Here is a 5653-nt window from a genome sequence, read left to right on the forward strand (position 1 = left end):
AACTATTTTTTTCTACCTGGGATATTACCTCTAGTGAATTTTATATGTAGAAAGTCTTACTTTTTTCAATATTTTCTTTACTAGTTTCAGGAATTTGTCATACTTTCAAAGGACATTTTCATACAAGTATTGTATAAAGTGTCTCGTGTTTCCTTTTACCACTTTTTTTTTCATGGTGCATTATCTTTAATTAAGTGTAGAGAATTCCAGTCATCACCAAGACACCAATTCACCCACTGTTCTATTTGGTTACCAGTGTCTTGTCTATCTCTTCAGCAATGGTGAGGCAGATACCCTTTCCATGGGAAAGAGAAATCCATGGCTTACTGTCTTTGCCAATAACAAAAATGTTGGAGGGCTGGATGGCAAATTTGTTGCTATTGGTATCTTTCATGTGAACTATACTGAAAGAAGCCTGGGTCTCTCTTTCTTGGTGATTACACCAATTCTTCCCAGGTTAACACATTCAGTTACCATATACAAATTACCAGTATCGAACCTGATGGAATCAGTAAACTTTCAAGTCTCCAAATCAATGTGAATGATGAAGGGATCAGGAGAGTTGATGGTGTGAACATCAGGGGTCATTAGATGAAGGATTCCTTTTGTTTCCACAAGAATCTTTGTCACTTTGCACAACTTGGACTTGCCCTCCTCAGATGAAATACAGTGAATAGCAAAGTGACTCTTGGTGTCACAGATTAGACTGAAATTCTCTTCAGTCTTATTACGACTTGGGACATCCATAAAACCAACATGTAAGTTAGATCAGTTTGGACCTTGGCACCAATGAAGCATTACATGTTTATCTTCCTTACTTTATCTTCTTTTAGGGCATACTTAAGCCTATTCTTAGGAAAATGATGAAAGGGAGACAGTCTCTCAGACAATGGCAACTTGGAGATGGTTGAGGAGCTAACATATCAGTTTATCCAACTTCCAGTGTTTTAGAGTTACTTTCTGCTTCAGATGCTTCTTGGAACCATAGGCCATGGCTGTTCCAGGCATGAAAAAAACTCCTTTCTCAACTTCAGATATTACATTCAAATCTATGATTCATCTGGTATGTCTTATGATATTAGAAATGAGGTATTACTCATTTTTTCCTATAATTTTTGTAGCTATTTTTCTCTGATTTATTTTCTATTTGACTTTTTGAAAGTTTATCAAATTAAAAACACAATACTGGTATTTTTATTGAACAAGTATAAAATGTGTAGATTAATTTAGGTATAAGTGAAATCTTGGAATCCACTTACTCATGAATATAGTACTCTTTCCACTTGTTCAAGTCTTCATTTGTATTTCCTACTAGTATTTTTTTTTTAAGTTTTCTTTGAGAGTATTTTTTTTTAAGTTTTCTTTGAGAGGTTTTTTTTTTTTTTTTTTTAAACAGGTCTTGATACCCTAGATACACTGCACAGTTGTTAAGTTACTGTAAATGTCTCCTTTTATTATTAATTGATTTACATATTTGAAACCTAGTGATTCTTGACCCAGCTACCTTAATTTTGAACCCAGACACTTTATTGAGTTCTTTTTATGTTTGTAATAGTTATAAATTTTTTTAGTTTTCCTTTAACCAGCCTCTGGTAAGAGCAAAATAGAAGCAGCTCTCAGACTCTGTGTTCAACTGAAACTTTACGCAGGAAGTGACCTTTTAACTGAGTCCCCGGGTTCAAATGGGATTTTGATAGTTGCAAATAAAGGTGAGAGGCATATGGGTAGAATGTTCTAGATTAAGAAAGGAATAGGTTTTTACGTGTGGAATCACCATGGCAGCCGACACCCTGTGCATATATCCTGAAAACTGGAGGGCCTTCAAGTCTCTCATTGCTGCTCAGTACAACGGGGCTTAGGTCCAAGTACTCTCTGCAACCCCTACTTCCACTTTGGCCAAATCAACCACACTCCCAAATTTCTCTGTAAATTTCCTGTCAGCAAGTTTCCAGCATTTAAGGGTGACAATGGTTTCTGTGTGTTTGACAGCAATGCCAGTGCCTACTCTGTGAGCAATAAGGAGCTGTGGGGAGGTACTCCAGAGGCAGCAAAGCTCAAAGGTGAGCTTCGTTGACAGTGACATAGTGACCCCAGTCAGTACCTGGGTGTTCCCCACTTCGGGCATTGTGCACCACAAGAAGCAGGTGACATAGAATGCAAAGGAGGAAATAAGGCAAATTCTGGGGCTACTGGATGCTCACTTAAAGACAAGGACTTTTTTGGGCGTCTGGGTGGCTCAGTGAGTTAAGCCGCTGCCTTCGGCTCAAATCATGATCTCAGGGTCCTGGGATCGAGTCCCGCATCGGGCTCTCTGATCATCGGGGAGCCTGCTTCCCTCTCTTTCTCTGCCTGCCTCTCTGCCTATTTGTGATCTCTCTCTGTCAAATAAATAAATAAAATCTTAAAAACAAAACAAAACAAAAAAACAAGGACTTTTCTGTGGGCGAATGTGTGACACTGGCTGACGTCACAGTTGTCTGCACCCTGTTGTGGCTCTATAAAAAGGTCCTGGAGCCTTCTTTCCACCAGACCTTCCCTGACTCCAGCCACTGGATCCTCCCCTGCATTAACCAGCCCCAGTTTGGGGCTATCTTGGGGGAGGTGAAATTCTGTATGAGAAGATAGACCAGGTCAATGTTAAAATTTGCAGAGAGCCATCCTGAAAAGATTACTCCATGGAAAGAGAAGCGTGCTTGAGATGAGAAGCAGAAGCCACAGGCTGAGTGGAAAGAGGAGAAAAAGACTGCTGTCCCTGCTCCTGAGGAGAAGATGGATGACTGTGAGCAGGTGTTGACTATTGAGGCAAAGGCCGAGGATCCCTTTGCTCACATGCCCAAGAATACCTTTGTATTGGTTGAATTTAAGTGCAAATAATCCAATGAGGACACCCTCTCTGTGGTGCTGCCCTATGTTTGGGAGCACTTTGCTAAGGATGACTGTTCTCTGTGCTATTCTGAGGACTGCTTCCCCAAGAGCTCACCCAGACCTTCAAACTCACCACTGGGATGTTCTAGAGGTTGGATAAACCAAGGAAGAATGCTTTTGCTTGTGTCACTCCCTTTGGAGCCAACAATAGCAGCTGGTCTGGGACTTCTAAGGCCAGGATCTTGCTTTTCTATTGAGTCCAGACTGGCAGGTGGACTAAGAGTCAGAGTCAATACATGGTAGAAACTGGACCTTGGCAGTGAGGAGAACCCAAACACTGGTTCACTGGTTTCAGAGTTCTTTTCCTGGGAGGAGAACTTCTATCATGTGGGCAAAGCTTTCAGTTAGGGAAAGATCTTTAAGTGAACATCTCTTGCCATCACCTATCATCCTGAACCTGTCCTTCAGGGAGAGAGGCATCAGTAAAGGAAACTGAACATTGGAAGAAAAAGAGAGAAAGGAACACTATGTAATGGTTAAAAGAAACAAAGCACATGGTCAATTTGAAGACTTGCATGTCATTCAGTATTATGCGGCAATGGGTTATGAAGTGCAAAGTTGTGAGACATGAAAAAGATAGAGAAAAAATGAGTTCATTTAGGGCCCTTAAAGAAGTTTAGGAATCATGCTAATAACAGGGGAAGCAATTGAATTTTAGCCAAAGTCAAGTAAGATGACTATCGATATGGAGAATGAAATTTTGTGCTTTGTATGGCTGATATAAGTGCATTGCAATGATATGGGAGGTAAACTTTGTGACACAAATAAAGAGGAATGCATGGGTTGAAGGCCCATTAATGAGGTAGCACCTGCAAGAATTGATGACTCACTGGCAGGGAGAAGAAAGGAGAGGGAGAGGTGAAGCATTCTGGCTGGGACAGTGGTTGGAGCAGGAAAGGATTTGTGAGAAGGAGAGGAATTCAGATTTGTTGAGGTTGAATTTGAGAAGCCTGTGGAACATATACATACTAATTTACAAAATATGTCCATATGTTGGATCCAGTCATTCATTTTTTTAATGAATATTGATTAAATGTCCTCTCCAAATCAGATCTTTCTCCTTGAGCTATGCCTCCTGCACTATTATAACAATCAAGATAGTATGGTATAAAAATATTTGTTATTTATATATTTTATATCCAAAAAGAAGCAAAGTGATTGTTATGGGCTGAATTATGTCTCTTTAAAATTTATGTTGCAGCTCTAACCCCCAGCCTCTCACAATGTAGGCATATTTAGAAATAAGATCTTCAAAGGGGTGATTAAGCTAAAATGAAACTGCTAGATTTCCAACAACAGTGTAAGAGGGTTCCCCTTTCTTCACAACTTCTCCATCATTTGTTGTTTCTTGCCTCGTAGATTTTTGCCATTCTAACTGGTATAATGTGGTATCTCAGTGTGGTTTTGATTTGAATTTCCCTGATGGCTAATGATGATGAACACTTTTTCAGATGTCTGTTTGCCATTTGTATGTCTTCTTTTGAGAAAGGTCTGCTCATGTCTTCTGCCCATTTTTTGACTTGATTACTGTTTTTTTGGGTGTTAAATTTGAGAAGTTCTTTATAGATCTTGGATATCAACCCTTTGTCTGTAGTGTCATTTTCAAATATCTTCTCCCATTCTGTGGGTTATCTCTGTTTTGTTGACTGTTTCTTTTGCTGTGCAGGAGATTTTTATCTTGATGAAATCCCAAAAGTTCATTTTTGTTTTTGTTTCCCTTGCCTTTCAAGACATGTCTTGAAAGAAGTTGCTATGGCTGATGTTGAAGAGGTTACTGCCTATGTTCTCCTCTAGGATTTTGATGGGTTGATATTTTTCACATTGAGGTCTTTCTTCTATTTAGAGTTTATCTTTGTGTATGGTGTAAGAGAATTGTTGAGTTTCACTCATTTGTATATAACTGTTCAATTTTCCCAGCACCATTTATTGAAGACACAGTCTTTTTTCCATTGAATATTTTTTCCTTTTTTGTCGAAGATTAGTTGACTATGGAGCTGAGCTTCCATAATTGGGCTCTCTATTTTGTTCCATTGCTTTATGTGTCTGTTTTTGTGCCAATACCATGTTGTCTTGGTGACCACAGCTTTGTATATAACTTGAAATCAGGCAATGTAATGCCCCAGCTTTGTTTTCCTTTTTCAACATTTCCTTGGGAATTCAGGGTCTTTTCTGGTCCTGTACAAATTTTAGGATTGTTTGTTCCAGCATTTTTGAAAAATGCCGTTGGTATTTTGATCAGGATGGTGTTGGAAGTATAGATTTCTCAGAGAAGCATGGACATTTTAACAATGTTTATTTGTCCAAATGAGCATGGGACTCCAGGAGACAAACTGAGTGTTTTGGAAGGGAAGGGAAGGTAGGTGAGCTTTGTGATGGGTATTAAGGAGGGCACAGATTGCATGGAGCACTGGGTGTTACATGAAAACAATAAATCATGAAACACTACATCAAAAACTAATGATGTACTGTATGATGACCAATATAACACAATAAAAAAAGATGAGACTGTTAGAGTAGGGCTCTAATCCAGTATGACTAGTGTCCTTATAAGAGGAAGAGGTATCAAGAATGTCCACACACAGTGGAACAAATATATAAAAATTTTAAGAGAATGGCCATCTGGAAGCCAAGGAGGGAGTCCTCAGAGGAAGCTAACCTTGCTGACACCTTAATTTTGGACTTTCAGCCTCTGAAAGTGGGAAAAAATAAATTTCTAGGTTTGCTTTTG

At 39.1% G+C, this 5653-nt stretch overlaps 2 pseudogenes; one reads left to right on the forward strand and one right to left on the reverse strand.

Moving 5' to 3' along the window:
- Positions 1-229: 229 nt before the first annotated feature.
- Positions 230-993, reverse strand: LOC122901814 (annotated as a pseudogene).
- A 782-nt stretch (positions 994-1775) lies between these two features.
- LOC122901812 lies at positions 1776-3291 on the forward strand (annotated as a pseudogene).
- Positions 3292-5653: the final 2362 nt, after the last annotated feature.

Source organism: Neovison vison, chromosome 3 (assembly GCF_020171115.1).
Source record: "Neovison vison isolate M4711 chromosome 3, ASM_NN_V1, whole genome shotgun sequence".
Classification (NCBI taxonomy): Eukaryota; Metazoa; Chordata; class Mammalia; order Carnivora; family Mustelidae; genus Neogale; species Neogale vison.